The sequence below is a fragment of the Scyliorhinus torazame genome, chromosome 4, assembly GCF_047496885.1.
Source record: "Scyliorhinus torazame isolate Kashiwa2021f chromosome 4, sScyTor2.1, whole genome shotgun sequence".
In the NCBI taxonomy this organism is placed as follows: Eukaryota; Metazoa; Chordata; class Chondrichthyes; order Carcharhiniformes; family Scyliorhinidae; genus Scyliorhinus; species Scyliorhinus torazame.
In genome coordinates this window covers 340214261-340232340 of record NC_092710.1, presented here as the reverse complement: position 1 = coordinate 340232340, position 18080 = coordinate 340214261, and positions in this window count along the sequence as shown.

Below are 18080 nucleotides of genomic sequence, written 5' to 3'. Positions count from 1 at the left end.
TGGAGGAGTGAGAGTGAGGCATTGTGTCTGGGGGAGTGTGAGGGATTGGGTCTGTGTGTGGGAGAGTGAGGGTTCGGGTCTGAGGAAGGGAGTGAGAGTGAGGGATTGGGTCTGGGGGAGGGGGAGAGAGGGATTAGGTCTGGGGGAGTGAGTGTGAGGGATTGGGTCTGGGGGAGGGATTGAGGGATTGGGTCGGGGGAGTGAGTGTGAGGGATTGGGTCTGGGGGAGGGATTGAGGGATTGGGTCTGGGGGAGGGATTGAGGGATTGGGTCTGAGGAATGAGATTGAGGCATTGGGTCTGGGGGAGGAACTGTGAGGGATTGGGTCTGGGGGAGGGGGAGTCAGGGATTGGGTCTGGGGGAGGGAGTGAGAGTGAGGGATTGGGTCTGGGGGAGGGAGTGAGGAATTGGCTATGGGGAGGGAGTGAGAGTGAGGGATTGGGTGTGGAGGAGTGAGAGCGAGGCATTGTGTCTGGGGGAGTGTGAGGGATTGGGTCTGTGGGTGGGAGAGTGAGGGATTGGGTCTGGGGGAGGGGACGTGTGAGTGAGGGATTGGGTCTGGGGGGAGTGAGTGTGAGGGATTGGGTCTGAGGGAGTGAGAGTGAGGGATTGGGTCTGGGGGAGGGGGAGTGAGGGATTGGGTCTGGGGAGGGGGAGTGAGGGATTGGGTCTGGGGGAGGGAATGAGAGTGAGGGATTGGGTCTGGGGGAGGGAGTGTGAGTGAGGGATTGGGTCTGGGGGAGTGAGTGAGGTATTGGATCTGGGGGAGTGAGGGATTGGGTCTGGGGGAGTGAGTGAGGGATTGGGTCTGGGGGAGGGGGAGTGAGGGATTGGGTCTGGGGGAGGGAGTGTGAGTGAGGGATTGGGTCTGGGGGAGTGGGAGTGTGAGGGATTGGGTCTGGGGGAGGGGGAGTGAGGGATTGGGTCTGGGGGAGTGGGAGTGAGGGATTGGGTCTGGGGGAGTGAGAGTGAGGGATTGGGTCTGGGGGAGTGAGTGAGGATTGGGTCTGGGGGAGGGGGTGAGAGTGAGGGATTGGGTCTGGGGGAGGGAGAGAGAGTGGTTGGGTCTGGGGGAGCGAGAGTGAGGGATTGGGTCTGGGGGAGTGAGAGTGAGGGATTTGGTCTGGGGAGGGGGAGTGAGGGATTGGGTCTGGGGGAGTGAGAGTGAGGGATTGGGTCTGGGGAGGGGGAGTGAGGGATTGGGTCTGGGGGAGTGAGAGTGAGGGATTGGGTCTGGGGAGGGGGAGTGAGGGATTGGGTCTGGGGGAGTGAGAGTGAGGGATTGGGTCTGGGGAGGGGGAGTGAGGGATTGGGTCTGGGGGAGGGGGAGTGAGGGATTGGGTCTGGGGGAGGGAGAGTGAGGGATTGGGGGTGGGGGAGTGAGGGATTGGGTCTGTGGGAGGGGGAGTGAGTAATAGGGTTAGGAGTGAGAGTGAGGGATTGGGTGTGGAGGAGTGAGAGTGAGGCATTGTGTCTGGGGGAGTGTGAGGGATTGGGTCTGTGGGTGGGAGAGTGAGGGATTGGGTCTGGGGAAGGGAGTGAGAGTGAGGGATTGGGTCTGGGGGAGGGGGAGAGAGGGATTAGGTCTGGGGGAGGGGGAATGAGGGAATGGGTCTGAGGGAGTGAGAGTGAGGGATTGGGTCGGGGAGTGAGTGTGAGGGATTGGGTCTGGGGGAGGGATTGAGGGATTGGGTCTGGGGGAGGGATTGAGGGATTGGGTCTGAGGAATGAGATTGAGGCATTGGGTCTGGGGGAGGAACTGTGAGGGATTGGGTCTGGGGGAGGGGGAGTCAGGGATTGGGTCTGGGGGAGGGAGTGAGAGTGAGGGATTGGGTCTGGGGGAGGGAGTGAGGAATTGGCTATGGGGAGGGAGTGAGAGTGAGGGATTGGGTGTGGAGGAGTGAGAGCGAGGCATTGTGTCTGGGGGAGTGTGAGGGATTGGGTCTGTGGGTGGGAGAGTGAGGGATTGGGTCTGGGGGAGGGGACGTGTGAGTGAGGGATTGGGTCTGGGGGGAGTGAGTGTGAGGGATTGGGTCTGAGGGAGTGAGAGTGAGGGATTGGGTCTGGGGGAGGGGGAGTGAGGGATTGGGTCTGGGGAGGGGGAGTGAGGGATTGGGTCTGGGGGAGGGAATGAGAGTGAGGGATTGGGTCTGGGGGAGGGAGTGTGAGTGAGGGATTGGGTCTGGGGGAGTGAGTGAGGTATTGGGTCTGGGGGAGTGAGAGTGAGGGATTGGGTCTGGGGGAGTGAGTGAGGGATTGGGTCTGGGGGAGGGGGAGTGAGGGATTGGGTCTGGGGGAGGGAGTGTGAGTGAGGGATTGGGTCTGGGGGAGTGGGAGTGTGAGGGATTGGGTCTGGGGGAGGGGGAGTGAGGGATTGGGTCTGGGGGAGTGGGAGTGAGGGATTGGGTCTGGGGGAGTGAGAGTGAGGGATTGGGTCTGGGGGAGTGAGTGAGGGATTGGGTCTGGGGGAGGGGGTGAGAGTGAGGGATTGGGTCTGGGGGAGGGAGAGAGAGTGGTTGGGTCTGGGGGAGCGAGAGTGAGGGATTGGGTCTGGGGGAGTGAGAGTGAGGGATTTGGTCTGGGGAGGGGGAGTAAGGGATTGGGTCTGGGGGAGTGAGAGTGAGGGATTGGGTCTGGGGAGGGGGAGTGAGGGATTGGGTCTGGGGGAGTGAGAGTGAGGGATTGGGTCTGGGGAGGGGGAGTGAGGGATTGGGTCTGGGGGAGGGCGAGTGAGGGATTGGGTCTGGGGGAGGGAGTGAGGGATTGGGTCTGGGGAGGGGGAGTGAGGGATTGGGTCTGGGGGAGTGAGAGTGGGGGAGTGAGGGATTGGGTCTGGGGGAGTGAGTGAGGGATTGTGTCTGATGGAGGGGGAGTGAGGGATTGGGTCTGGGGAAGGGGGAGTGAGGGATTGAGTCTGGGGGGGAGTGAGGGATTGGATCTGGGGGAGTGAGTGAGGGATTGGGTCTGGGGGACGGGGAGTGAGGGATTGGGTCTGGGGAAGGGGGAGTGAGGGATTGGGTCTGGGGGAGTGAGAGTGAGGGATTGGGTCTGGGGAAGGGGGAGTGAGGGATTGGGTCTGGGGGAGGGAGTGTGAGTGAGGGATTGGGTCTGGGGGGGAGTGAGGGATTGGGTCTGGGGGAGTGAGAGGGATTGGGTCCGGGGGAGTGAGTGAGGGATTGGGTCTGGGGGAGTGAGTGAGGGATTGGGTCTGGGGGAGTGAGGGATTGGGTCTGGGGGAGTGAGAGTGAGGGGTTGGGTCTGGGGGAGGCGGTGAGAGTGAGGGATTGGGTCTGGGGGAGGGAGAGTGAGGGATTGGGTCTGGGGGAGTGAGAGTGAGGGATTGGGTCTGGGGAGGGGGAGTGAGGGATTGGGTCTGGGGGAGTGAGTGAGGGATTGGGTCTGGGGGAGTGAGAGTGAGGGATTGCGTCTGGAGGGGGAGTGAGGGATTGGGTCTGGGGAAGGGGGAGTGAGGGATTGGGTCTGGGGGGGAGTGAGGGATTGGGTCTGGGCGGGTGAGTGAGTGATTGGGTCTGGGGGAGTGAGTGAGGGATTGGGTCTGGGCGAGTGAGTGAGTGATTGGGTCTGGGGGAGTGAGTGAGGGATTGGGTCTGGGGGAGGGGGAGTGAGGGATTGGGTCTGGGGGAGTGAGAGTGAGGGATTGGGTCTGGGGAGCGAGAGTGAGGGATTGGGTCTGGGGGAGTGAGAGTGAGGGATTGGGTCTGGGAGGGGGAGTGAGGGATTGGGTCTGGGGGAGGGAGAGTGAGTGGTTGGGTCTGGGAGAGCGAGAGTGAGGGATTGGGTCTGGGGTGTGAGAGTGAGGGATTGGGTCTGGGAAGGGGGAGTGAGGGATTGGGTCTGGGAAGGGGGAGTGAGGGATTGGGTCTGGGGGAGGGAGTGTGAGTGAGGGATTGGGTCTGGGGGAGGGGGAGTGAGGGATTGGGTCTGGGGGAGTGAGTGAGGGATTGGGTCTGGGGGAGGGGGAGTGAGGGATTGGGTCTGGGGGAGGGAGTGAGGGATTGTGTCTGGGGAAGGGGGAGTGAGGGATTGGGGGGGTGAAGTGTGTGACGGGGGGGGGTGAAGTGTGTGACTGGGGGGGGTGAAGTGTGTGATTTTGGAGGGGTGAAGTGTGTGACGGGGGGGTGGAGTGTGTGACTGGGCGGGTGGTGACGGGGACGGGGGGGTGAAGTGTGTGACTGAGGGGGGGGGGTGAAGTGTGTGACTGGGGGTGGAGTGTGTGACTGGGGGGGTGGTGACGGGGACGGGGGGGTGAAGTGTGTGACTGGTGTGGGGGGGCTGACTGGGGGTGGGGGTGGGGGGTGAAGTGTGTGACTGAGGGGGGGGGGGGTGAAGTGTGTGACTGGGGGAGGGGGGGGGGGGGTGTTGTGTGGATGAAGTGTGTGTCTGTGAAGACCAGCATTCCCTGCAGGGCTGGCTGAGGCAGCAGTGGGAGAGGCTCAGTGTTTAACGCTGCCTCACTGATGAAACAGCACTGCGTGCTCCCCTTAATGGGAGCAAAGGGAAGTGCAGCCCAGAACACTTGAGACCCAGTTTCCTCCATTTTGTGCTTCATTTGATTGTGAGGCCATTTTACAGGCCAGCTTTAAAAGCCTTTGACAATCACAGGTCAATGTAAAGTCGCTGCAATGTCTACCCATACAGGGAAACCCGCTATGAAGTCGTTGGAGGCCGATCAGTTGAGTAAAAGAGTGGTTTATTTGAGGTCTCAGGAAACGGCCACTGCAGCAGCATACACAGTGTCAGTCTCAGCTGGGACTACCAGGGTGCCGGTAAAGACCGGGCCTGCTTTTAAACAGCCTATTTACAAACCTCAGCTGGGCTGGCATCTGCCCACTAGCTGGCAAGCTCAAATTCCACCTGTCCCACAGGGAGATTGATAGGGTATCCCCATGGGCCCGGTGAGGGTTATTACACCTCCCTTCCCCCAGTCACACATTTTAAAGCTTCTCCCAGGTATCTGGTGGTCATGGTATTTTCTTTGGATGTCCTGTTTTGACTCTACTTTCCCACCAAGACTTGTGAGCGTCTGGCTCAAACAGGTTCGATGGCATCGGTCCATTGATAGTTCTGCCAGTGCTGCCCCTGTTGTGACATGAGGCATGATCCGTTAATGGAACAGGAATCTCGCCAGCCTCATATACAGGGAGCCCGCAGTCTGTTTCCACATGCCTTGTGTGTGACTCAACTGCCCACTCCGCCAAACCGTTCGAGGATGAGTGGTATGGGGCTGTCTGTGTGTGTCTTATCCCTTTGGCACCAATAAATGGTTGGAACTCCTCGCTACTGAATGGGGTCCCGTTATCCGTTACTAATACCTCTGGTATCCCGTGGGTATGAAAGGAGTGCTGTAATTTCTCCATCATAGTTCTCGAGGTGGTGCTAATTATCCGGTGTTCATATAACCACTTTACATCCTCCCCGTGTGTGCGTGGGTTTCCTCCGGGTGCTCCGGTTTCCTCCCACAGTCCAAAGATGTGCAGGTTAGGTGGATTGGCCATGCTAAAATTGCCCTTAGTGTCCAAAATTGCCCTTAGTGTTGGGTGGGGTGACTGGGTTATGGGGATAGGGTGGAGGTGTGGACCTTGGGTAGGGTGATCTTTCCAAGAGCGGGTGCAGACTCGATGGGCCGAATGGCTTCCTTCTGCACTGTAAATTCTATGAAATGGACGAGGATCAGAAACATGGACCCCATGAAATTCTCGGCAAAGGCAGCGTGCAACCCCACCCAGGGACACGCTGGCCATTCACAGGGATGGAGCGAGACCCACGGTGCCATAACACCCCTCAACACCATGAGCTCTTTGCTGCGATTTAACCACCACATTGTGCCCAGCGCCCTTAGCCTTTGGGACTCCTCCAATCGGCTATACATTCGCTGGAATGTCCCTGGCACTCCCTCCTGAATCTCACGGCCGTGTCCTAACATCTGCATCAGCTCCGGGAGAACCTTGTCCTGAGGCTCGGCATCTGACTGGGACTTCGCTGTGTCCTGGGATCCAGCAGATCTCCGACTGCCGACTTCCTTGGATGTTCCTGCGCCCACCCAATGTGGATCAGCGGCTGTGTGGTGCTGACCAGATTGTGCCCCAGAAACCTGCCCACTAATGTCTCCCACCGAGGTCTGTGGCTCCGTGCTGATGTGAGGTGTGGGTGAAAGCTGCGACGCCTCGACGGTGGTCTCCTCTGAGCTCTCCTTGGGTGTCAGGGTGGGGGAGCAACTCCGGATGGCCCGACCCCATCAGATGGCGATCATGCGGGACAATGGACATGTGGTCAGTGAGAGGGGAGGATAATTTTGTCTGACATGAGCAACTCACTTGAGACGTCATTTGGGTGAAGGGGCAGTGGATCCTCACCCGCTCTCCTTGGACTCGGAGGGCGTGAGGACTTGGATCTCTGGTTACCCCAAGTGCACTCTCCCTGGTGATTGTAATTCCTTTATTTTCTTCCCCCTCTTTCACCTCTCGATGCACTCTAATTCCTGGAATGTTATTTGCATCCTCTACAGTGAAGCCAAATGCAAACGATCTGTTCAATTTATCTGCTATTTCCTTATTTTCCGTGATTAATTCCCCAGATTCACCCTCTAGGTCTAGGGGTCTAGGCCGGGATTCTCCCAAATCCCGGCCAAGTGTTGACGCCGGCGTAAACACCGGAGTGGTGTACGCTGGCATCAACAGGCCTCCTGGCCCAGCAATTCACTGGATTTTAGGGGGCTAGCAGGGTGCTGGCTGCGCGCTGCTCTGGCACCGACCGGCGCGGGTCTGTGCATGCCTGCGACGGCCGTCTCCGCGCCGGGGCGGAGTAACATGCCGAGGGCCGAACAGCGGGCCCGTGCAGAAGGAGGTAGCCTACTCCAGATCGCAGCTGCCCGCCGATCGGAAACCCCCAATCCTGGGCCTGGACCCCGTGGAGGGCACCCCCCGGAGTCAGATGCCCCCCGACCCCCCACCAGGACGTCCACAGCAGTCGCCAGGTCCGACCTCCCGCCGGGTGGTACCAGGTTTGAACCACACCGGCGGGACTCGGCAGGAGTTCGGCCCATCGCCTGCAGAGAATCCCGGCCCTAATGTTCATTTTACTCTTTTCTTTCTAAATTTATGTGGAAACTCTTCCTACCTGTTTTTATATTCCCAGTGGGCTTACCCCGTACTCTAATTTCTCCCTCATTATTTTCTTTGTTGTCTTTTATATTCTGTTCACTCTTGCTACTAATCTTTGTGGAATTGTATGATTTTCTTTCAATTTGATACAATTTGTAACCTCCTTAGTTAGTCACAGATGGTTCATTCTTCCCCTCAAGTCTTTCTTTCTCTTTGCTGAGTATTAGTACATATCTCTTTAGATGTCCACCACTGCATCGCTACTGACTTACTTTCTTTTTTAAGTTCAAAACCCAGTCAAACGTCTCGGCCACCTTCGGATGTCCCCAACATCACAGATATCAATCTTCAACCAATTTGATTCACTCAAGAAACAGCTGAAGGCACTGGATACTGCAAAGTCTATGAGCCGTGACAATATTCCGGCAATAGTACTGAAGACTTGTGCTCCAGAACGTGCCGCACCCCTAGCCAAGCTGTTCCAATACAGCTACAACACTGGCATCTACCCGGCAATGTGGACAATTGCTCAGGTGTGTCCTGTCCAGAAGAAACAGGACAAATCCAACCCAGCCAATTACCGCTCTATCAGTCTACTCATCATCATCAGCAAAGTGATGGTAGAAGACAGGAGGGCCCCCGAAGCGGAACAAGACGACAACGGCAGCGAACTCCGTCTGGGAGAAGCAAGGGACGATAACACCACGAACAGATGCCTACTTATGTGTGTAAATAATTTTGCCAAGTGTACAGAGCTGCTGCTGTTGAGCGGGGGCGCAATACCGTCCGATGGCTTCTCAGGGAAAATTAAAACGTCAGCAGCAGCAGCGACCCGTAGGGGAGTGGCGATGAGTGCTCCGTTGGAAGGGTGTGGGAAGACTGAGGCGCGTGGGGTCATGTCTAGTCAATTGCTATTGTATATTCTCTTTTTGCACTATGTTAATGTTCACTCTATTTTGCTGTGTTAGGATTATTACTATTTATTATGAAAAACTTTCATTAAAAAAATATTTTTTTTTAAAAAGCAAAGTGATGGAAAGAATCATCAACAGTGCTAACAAGCAGCACTTACTCGGCAATAACCTGCTCATGGACACTCGGTTAGGGTTCCGCCAGGGTCACTCAGCTCCTGACCTCATTACAGCTCTGGTCCAAACATAGTCAAAAGAGTTCAATGTAAGAGGTACCAAGACAACATTTGACCGAGTGTGGCATCAAGGAGCCCTGACTAAACTGGAGTCAATGGGAATCAGGGAAAACTCTCCGCTGGGTGGAGTCATACCTGGCTCAAAGGAAGACAGTTGTGGTAATTGGAAGTCAATCATCCAGCTCCATGGGCCTCACGGCGCCGAGATCCTGGCTCTGGGTCACTGTCCGTGTGGAGTTTGCACATTCTCCCTGTGTTTGCGTGGGTTTCACCCCCACAACCCAAAGATGTGCAGGATAGGTGGATTGGCCATGCTAAATTGACCCTTAATTGGAAAAAATTAATTGGGTACTCTTAAAAATTTTTAAAAAAATCTTTTCAGCTCCAGGACATCACTGTAGGAGTTCCCTCAGGGCAGTGTCCTCGGCCCAACCACCTTCAGCTGCTTCATCAATGACCTGCCTTCCATCATAAGGTGAGAAGTGGGGATGTTTGCAGATGACTGCACAATGTTCAGCACCATTCACGACTCCTCAGATAATGAAGCAGTCCATGTCCAAATGTAGCAAGACCTGGACAATATCCAGGCTTGGGCTGACCAGCACCATTCGTGCCATACAAGTGCCAGGCAATGACCATCTCCTAGAAGGGAGAATATAACCACTGCCCCATGACATTCAATGGCATTACCATCGCTGCGTCTCCCACTATCAACATCCTGGTGGTTACCATTGATCAGAAACCGAACTGGACGAGCCAAATTAATACTGTAGCTACAATGGCAGTTCAAAGACTAGGAATCTTACGGTGAATAACTCACCTCCTGACCCCCTCCCCCAAAGCCTGTCCACCATCTAGAAAGCACAAGTCAGGAGTGTAATGGAATACTCTCCACTTTCCTGGATGAGTGCAGCTCCAACAACACTCAAGAAGCTCAACACCATCCAGGACAAAGCAGCCTGCTTGATTGCTCCCCTTCCACAAACATTCAAACCCTCCACCTTTGACCAACAGTGGCAGCCGTGTGTACCATCTACAAGATGCGCTGTAATAATTCACCAAGGCTCCTTAGGGGGCATAGCCTCAAAATAAGGGGAAGTAGATTTAGGACTGAGTTTAGGAGGAACTTCTTCACCCAAAGGGTTGTGAATCTATGGAATTCCTTGCCCAGTGAAGCAGTAGAGGCTCCTTCATTAAATGTTTTTAAGATAAAGATAAATAGTTTTTTGAAGAATAAAGGGATTAAGGGTTATGGTGTTCAGGCCGGAAAGTGGAGCTGAGTCCACAAAAGATCAGACATGATCTCATTGAATGGTAGAGCAGGCTTGAGGGGCCAGAAGGCCTACTCCTGCTCCTAGTTCTTATGTTCTTATGTCTTAGACAGCACCTTCCAAACCCACGACCACTGCCATCTAGAAGGACAAGAGCAGCAGATACCTTGGAACCTCACCACCTGGAGGTTCCCCTCCAAGTCACTCACCACCCTGTTATGGGCCAGGGTTTAGAGAACCCCAAAGTGTATCATGGAGTTCACCTGACCCATAACTTTAAATAAATTTGGTTACGGGGAACACAAGGGCCACTCTACAGGTGTGATGCAACAGAGAACTAAGAGTATTTTTAAACAAAAATAATGTTTATTCTATGAACCCAGTTAACATTTTATAAAGATACAGTGAACAGTTTAGCAACCATCAATTCAAATACACCCCCCCAAAGAATACGTCACCACCTATAAGACATCCATAAGACAAAAACCCTTTTTACAGAAGGACAGCAGGTTTAAATTCTCTGCTGAGAGCAGTTACCACTTTGAAATCACCAAATGAACATTCTTTAGCTTGCAGAGATTCATACACATCTTGCTGTGACTGCAACTTCTCCAAATCTAAAACAAAACTAAACAGAGCCACAAAGCAGCTTTCCAGCTCCAAATGAAAGACAGCCCAGCTCCACCCACACTCTGACATCACTGCTGCCATTTGAGAGAAACACATTTCTTAAAGGGACTCTTACATGCCAACCCTGATTTGGAAATATATCGCCATTCCTTCACTGTCGCTGGGACAAAATCCTGGAACTCCCTCCCGAACTGCACCTCGGGGACTGCAGCAGTTCAAGAAGGCGGTGGCACCATCTTCTCAAGGGAAATTAGGCATGGTAATAAATGCTGGTTTAGCCAACAACACCCACATCCTGTAAATAAATTAAAGAAAAAGGCACCCTTCTCTCCCTCAAACTGAATGTGTAATTCAGCCATGTTATGATCACGGCTTTTTGTCTATTCTTCATGGAATGTGGGCCTCGCTGATAAGGCCACCCCTAATTGCCCTTGAACCGAATGGCTTGCTAGGCCATTTCAGAGGGCACTGAAGACATGGAGGACAGACCAGGTACGGGTGGCAGACTTCCTCCCCTCAGGAGCATTAGTGAATCAGATGTGAACAATTGATAATGGAATCATGGTCATCATTACATATTTAATTCCTATTAAAAAAAAAATGATTTGAATTTCACCCAATTGAAGCCTTGGTTCCCAGAACATTACCCTGGCTCTCTGGATTACCAATCCGGTGAGAATACCACAACACCATCACGTCCCTCTGCTTAGGGGCATCTTTACTGTGAGGTAAGTAATTAATCCTGTCTCATTGCATATTACTATATCTAGAATAGCCTGCTCCCTGCTTGGCTCGAGCACATGCTATTCTAAGAACTTGTGCTGAAAACACTCCATGATCACATCTTCCAGGCTACCTTTGCCAATCTGATTCACCCATTATATATATAGATTTGTTTTAAACTTCGAGTATCCAATCATTTTTTTCCAATTAAGGGGCAATTTAGCGTGGCCAATTCACCTACTCTGCACATCTTCTTGGGGTTGAGATATATATAGATATGGGGCACGATTTAACCCAATGGGAACTATGTCCCATAGCGAGCGCAATTAGCTGTGTGTTTCTCAGTTCTCGCATGTGGAGAAACACAGTGCTATCTAACGTGACTCCGGTTAGAAACGGGACCTCAGCCAAGGGAACAAGTGGCCGAGGCTGCACTTAGCCCTGTTTCCTGTACTTTTTTTTAAATTTAGAGTACCCAATTCATTTTTCCAATTAAGGGGCAATTTAGCGTGTTCAATCCACCTAACCTGCACATCTTTGGGTTGTGGGGGCGAAACCCACGCAGACACGGGGCGAATGTGCAAACTCCACACAGACAGTGATCCAGAGCCAGGATTCGAACCTCGGCACCGTGAGACTGGAGTGCTAACCACTGCGCCACCATGCTGCCCCTTTGTTTCCAGTACTGATGAGCCCCGCTCTCCGAAGCTCCTCAGTGCTGGGAGAGATCGGGATGCCATTTTTAAATGATGTCCTGACCTCTCGAGCCCCTGCTGTGACCCCCGAACACCCCCCCCTCTAAGTCCCAACTCAGTGTAAGAAGGTCTTCAGGCCTCCCTCATCCCCCCAGGATACCCCCCGCTCGATCACTGCTGCTCAAGAAATCCCAGCTTGGCAGTGCCACCTACACACCATGGCAGTGCCAGGCTGGCATTGCCAGGATGCTGGGTGGCACCAGCAGTGCCAGGGTACCACCCTGCCCAGAGGGCATGGACCTGGGGCCTCCAATCTCTTGGAAGACCCCCACAAGTGCCGCTTCATCTGGCCCCCATTTGAATGGCACTTGCCCGAGGTCTCCAAGGCAAAGGGGATAGATCCCAATGCTTTGGTTACCTCGGGGAACTGCAAAGTGAGACGAGCTATCTCTCTTTAAAATGCAGATTTGCCAAAAAGTGATCCCGCCCACAGGGCCGGGCTTTACATCGCAATCTTGCAAGGCGTAGCAAGCCGGCTCGATCCTGGCAACAGGGCCTCCCATCGTTTAAGCAGTCTGGCCGGTACATCGCACCCATAGCGGACTGTGGGGACTGCCGAGGAATTTTCCTACTCTCCATCATCGGGAAGATCATCATCCGAATCCTCGCTAACCGCCTTCTCCCGGTTTCTGAAGAAATCCTTCCAGAAAGCCAGTGGGGTTTCTGATCAAACTGTAGAACAGCGGACATGATTTTCACTGCTTGGCAGCTTCAAGAGCACTGCCAGGAGCAACAACAGCCACTCTGAATAGCCTTCATCGATCTGACCCAGGCTTTTGACTCAGTCAATCGGGAAGTGCTGTCAAAGGCCACCTGTCCGGAGAAATTCATCAACATCCTCCAACTCCTCCACAATAAGACACCGGCAACAGTCCTCACCGACTGAGATAAGACAGAAACCTTCGAGGTCAAGACAGGAATAAAGCAGGGATGTGTCATCGTCCCCACCCTTTTCTCCATCTTCAGCACCACCATCCTTCAACATGTCAAGGACAAGCTTCCCAGGGGAGTGGACACAACCTAAACGATGGACAGAAAACTTTTCAACCTCAACCAGTTGAAATCCAAGAAGAAAGTGACATTGATATCGCTCATGGAACGTCAGTGTGTCGATGACGCCGCCATCTCCACTCTCTCAGCAGAGAATCTCCAAGCCATGCTTGACACCTTCGCGGAAGCATACCAAAATATCAGCCTCCGCCTCAACCTCAAGAATATTCAAGACCTTTACCAGCCCGCCCCAGGGCAAAATCCGGTCTCTCCCACCCACCATCGAGATCAATGGAGAAATCCCACTAAACATGGAACATTTCCCCTACCTGGAGACCCACCTCTCCTCTAAGGCTGACATTGAGGCGGAGACCCACCATCGTATGGTGAGCACCTCCTTCGGATGCGTAATGCCGAGTCTTTGATGACCGTGACATCAGTGCTGACACCAAGATCCTCGTGTACAAGGCGGTCGTCCTCCCGACTCTTCTATACGGCCCAGAAACCTGGACTTCGAACAGGCACCACCTCCAGGCCCTGGAGAGGTACCATCAATGCTGTCTGAGATGGATTCTCCACATCAGCTGGGAGGACAGGTGAACTAACATCAGTGTCCTTGAAGGAGCCAAAAGCACCAGCATCCAGGCCATGATCATCCGAAACCAACTCCGCTGGGCCGGCCGTGTGCTTCGGATGTCAGAGTCCCGACTGTCAAAGCAAATTATCTTCGCCCAGCTCCAGGAAGGCTCCCGAACATGAGGAGGACAAAGGAAGCACTTCAAAGACACCCTGAGGATTTACTATATTATTAATAATAATAATCTTTAGTGTCACAAGTAGGCTTACATTAACACTGCAATGAAGTTACTGTGAAAAGCCCCCAGTCGCCACATTCCGGCACCTGTTCGGGTACACGGAGGGAGAATTCAGAATGTCCAATTCACCTAACAGCACGTTGTTCGGGACTCGTGGGAGTAAACCGGACGCACCCGGAGGAAACCCACGCAGGCACAGGGAGAACAGAAATGCAGCCTAGAAGTCAATGCCTCAGAAGCGACCTACTTGGGGGAACCTCCTGATTGAAGAGACGTGATTCTTCGAGAACACCTGATGGCAAGAGAAGGCCCGGAAAAGGAGCCTGAGAAAGGAATACCAGTGATCTGGAATCCAAGGACCGATCCCACATCCCAGAAACGCCTGCCAAGTGTGCGATCGAAGATGCGGCTCTAGAATGGGACTCAGCAGCCAGACAATTACCCACAGACCCCATGACCAGTAACACCGAGTTTCTAAGCTGGACAATCATACTCATTAGCAAGTGATCACCGAAGATGAAGATATATATTAAAATCACCCATAAAACAGGCAACACAGTGGCTCAGTGGTAGCACTGCCGCCTCACTGTGCTGAGGTCCCAGGTTCGATCCCGGCCCTGGGTCACTGTCCGTGTGGAGTTTGCACATTCTCCCCGTGTTTGCGTGGGTTTCGCCCCCACAACCCAAAGATGTGCAGGGTAGGTGGATTGGCCGCGCTAAATTGCCCCTTAATTGGGGAAAAAAAATGAATTGGGTACTCTACATTTTTAAAAAAATCACCCATAAATATCGCTGTATCTTTCTCATAAACCACAATATTTCTTCCTGTATACTCTCTCCTACAGTGTGGTCGCTGTTAGGGGCTCTCACAAGTGACTTCCTATCTTTACTATTTCTTATCTCTATTGAAAATAAAGGGCGGCACAGTAGCATGGTGGTTAGCACAATTGCTTCACAACTCCAGGGTCCCAGGTTCGATTCCCGGCTTGTGTCACTGTCTGTGCGGAGTCTGCACGCTCTCCCCGTGTCTGCGTGGGTTTCCTGCGGGTGCTCCGGTTTCCTCCCTCAGTCCAAAGATATGCAGGTTAGGTGGATTGGCCATACTAAATTGCCCTTAGTGTCCAAAATTGCCCTTAGTGTTGGGTGGGGTTACTGGGTTATGGGGAAAGGGTGGGGGTGTGGGCTTGGGTAGGGTGCTCTTTCCAAGAGCTGGTGCAGACTCAATGGGCCGAATGGCCTCCTTCTGTAAATTCTATGATTCTAACAAAACTGATTCCACACCTTGATCTTTAGAACTAGTCTCTCTCTATAGTACTAATGTCATCCTTAATTAACCGTGCTACACCTCCTTTATTTAAAATGAAATGAAAATCGCTTATTGTCACAAGTAGGCTTCAATGAAGTTACTGTGAAAAGCCCCTAGTCGCCACATTCCGGCGCCTGTTCGGGGAGGCTGGAACGGAAATTTTGCTCCCTGGCCTCCTGAAATGTACCCTTGCATAATCAGGAGTCCGCCTTTGTCATCTTGCATCCATGTCTGTGTAATGGCTATCCGATCATATAGATTTACTTCTATTAGAGCTGATTAACGTTACATGCCAGTGATGGCCTTGCCAGATCGACTGTCGGGAAACACTCACCATTTCTCTCTTGCTATCACACTTAGAATGGTAAGAAGTCTTACAACACCAGGTTAAAGTCCAACAGGTTTGTTTTGAATCACTAGCTTTCGGAGCACAGCTCCTTCATCAGGTGAGTGAAGTGGTGGGTTCCAGAAACATATAGAACAAATTTGGCCAGCTGCCAATGGTTGGATTTGGATCCGTGTCGCTGGATCGTTAGTCCTGTGACATTACCTAGTCACCATCTAGGCGTACCAGAATGCTACGTGAACAATTTGAGGGTTACATTTTTTTTTAAATTTAGAGTACCCAATTCATTTTTTTTTTTCAATTAAGGGGCAATTTAGCGTGGCCAATCCACCTATCCTGCACATCTTTGGGTTGTGGGGGCGAAACCCACGCAGACACGGGGAGAATGTGCAAACTCCACACGGACAGTGACCCAGAGCCGGGATCGAACCTGGGACCTCGGCGCCATGAGGCTGCAGTGCTAACCACTGCGCCGCCGTGCTGCCCCTTTGAGGGTTACATTAGGTGAAATTACAGATTGTATTCATGGAATTTGGAAGGTTAATTTGTCTTTTTTTTTTCAAAGTTTCCAATATATTAAGGGGAGCTTATAGGGTAGATAGAAAGACACTAGAGCCGCTGCCTGGAGGGTGATGCAGTGGTTAGCATTGCTGCCTCACGGCACCGAGGACCCGGGATTTATCCCGGCCCTGGGTCATGTCCATGTGGAGTTTGCACATTCTCCCCGTGTCTGCGTGGGTCTCACCCTCACAAAGTTAGGTGGATTGGCCACGCTAAATTCCTCTTTAATTGAAAAAAAAAAATTGGGTACTCTAAATTAAAAAAAATCATAGATAAGCCCTGAACACAGAGAATGATGGAACAAGCTCAAGAGGCTAAAGTTCATGTGCCTGATGGTGTAAAACTGCTGCATTGTTGAAACAGGGCTGGGTGCTCCCCTTAGTGGAAGAGAAGTGGAAGTGCAACTCAGTCCACTTCAAAACCCAGATTCCTCCATTTTGTGCCCCTTTTGCTTCTGAGGCCATTTTATAGACGGCTCCTGAATCAGTGATGGGCACTGAGGCTGGTGAGGGGGCCGCTGGAGTGGGCCACAAGATCGAAATCAGGCTTGTTCACTAACCATGACCCCATGAATAAGATTCAATACATTTAATACACACTGAATATTTCATAACAAGTTAAATGCTGATTCGTTTATATATTAATATGTTATATCCTTTGTTGTAGCCGCAAAGAGAAAGAATCAGAGGTAGCACACGTCAAGTCATACAACATTACATTAGGGGCTGGTTTAGCACACTGGGCTAAATCGCTGGCTTTGAAAGCAGACCAAGGCAGGCCAGCAGCACGGTTCAATTCCCGTACCAGCCTCCCCGAACAGGCGCCGGAATGTGGTGACTAGGGGCTTTTCACATTAACTTCATTTGAAGCCTACTTGTGACAATAAGCGATATTCATTTTTCATTTCATTTTAATTTCATTTCATTCATTTCACATAGTGCACGGGATTTTTTTTTACAAGATGCCCACAAAAGCCCACAAAACACTCTGATGACGTCGGCCAGCAGACTGCCTGCTACTGGGAACGGAGAATGTGGCATTCAGCCAAATCTCCATTCACTGCAGCGGGAACGGAGAATCTCGGCGACGTGAACGGACGGAGAATCCCGCCAGCGTGAACGGACGGGGAATCCCCGCAACGTGAACGGACGGAGAATCCCGCCAGCGTGAACGGACGGGGAATCCCCGCAACGTGAATGGACGGTGAATCCTGCCGACGTGAGCAGACGGGGAATCCGCAGACGTGAAGGGACGGAGAATCCCCGCAACGTGAATGGACGGTGAATCCTGCCGACGTGAACGGACGGAGAACCCCGCCAGCGTGAACGGACGGAGAATCCCCGCAACGTGAATGGACGGTGAATCCTGCCGACGTGAGCAGACGGGGAATCCGCAGACGTGAAGGGACGGAGAATCCCCGCAACGTGAATGGACGGTGAATCCTGCCGACGTGAACGGACGGTGAATCCTGCCGACGTGAATGGACGGGGAATCCGCCGACGTGAAGGGACGGAGAATCCGCCGATGTGAGCAGACGGGGAATCCCGGCGACGTGAACGGACGGGGAACCCGCCGGCATGAGCAGAGGGGGAATCCCGCCGACGTGAACGGACGGGGAATCCCGGCGACGTGAACGGACGGGGAATCCCGGCGATGTGAACGGACGGGGAATCCCGGCGATGTGAACGGACGGGGAATCCCGGCGATGTGAACGGACGGGGAATCCCGGCGATGTGAACGGACGGGGAATCCCGGCGATGTGAGCGGACGGGGAATCCTGGCGATGTGAATGGACGGGGAATCCCGGCGATGTGAACGGACGGGGAATCCCGGCAATGTGAGCGGACGGGGAATCCCGGCGATGTGAATGGACGGGGAATCCCGGCGATGTGAATGGACGGGGAATCCCGGCGATGTGAATGGACGGGGAATCCCGGCGATGTGAACGGACGGAGAATCCCGGCGACGTCAACGGACGGGGAATCCCGGCGACGTCAACGGACGGGGAATCCCGGCGACGTGAACGGACGGGGAATCCCGGCGATGTGAACGGACAGAGAATCCCGGCGACGTCAACGGACGGGGAATCCCGGCGATGTGAACGGACGGGGAATCCCGGCGATGTGAACGGACGGGGAATCCCGGCGATGTGAATGGACGGAGAATCCCGGCGACGTCAACGGACGGGGAATCCCGGCGACGTGAACAGACGGGGAATCCCGGCGATGTGAACAGACGGGGAATCCCGGCGATGTCAACGGACGGGGAATCCCGGCGATGTGAACAGACGGGGAATCCCGGCGATGTGAACGGACGGGGAATCCCGGCGATGTGAACAGACGGGGAATCCCGGCGATGTCAACGGACGGGGAATCCCGGCGACGTGAACGGACGGGGAATCCCACCGACGTGAAC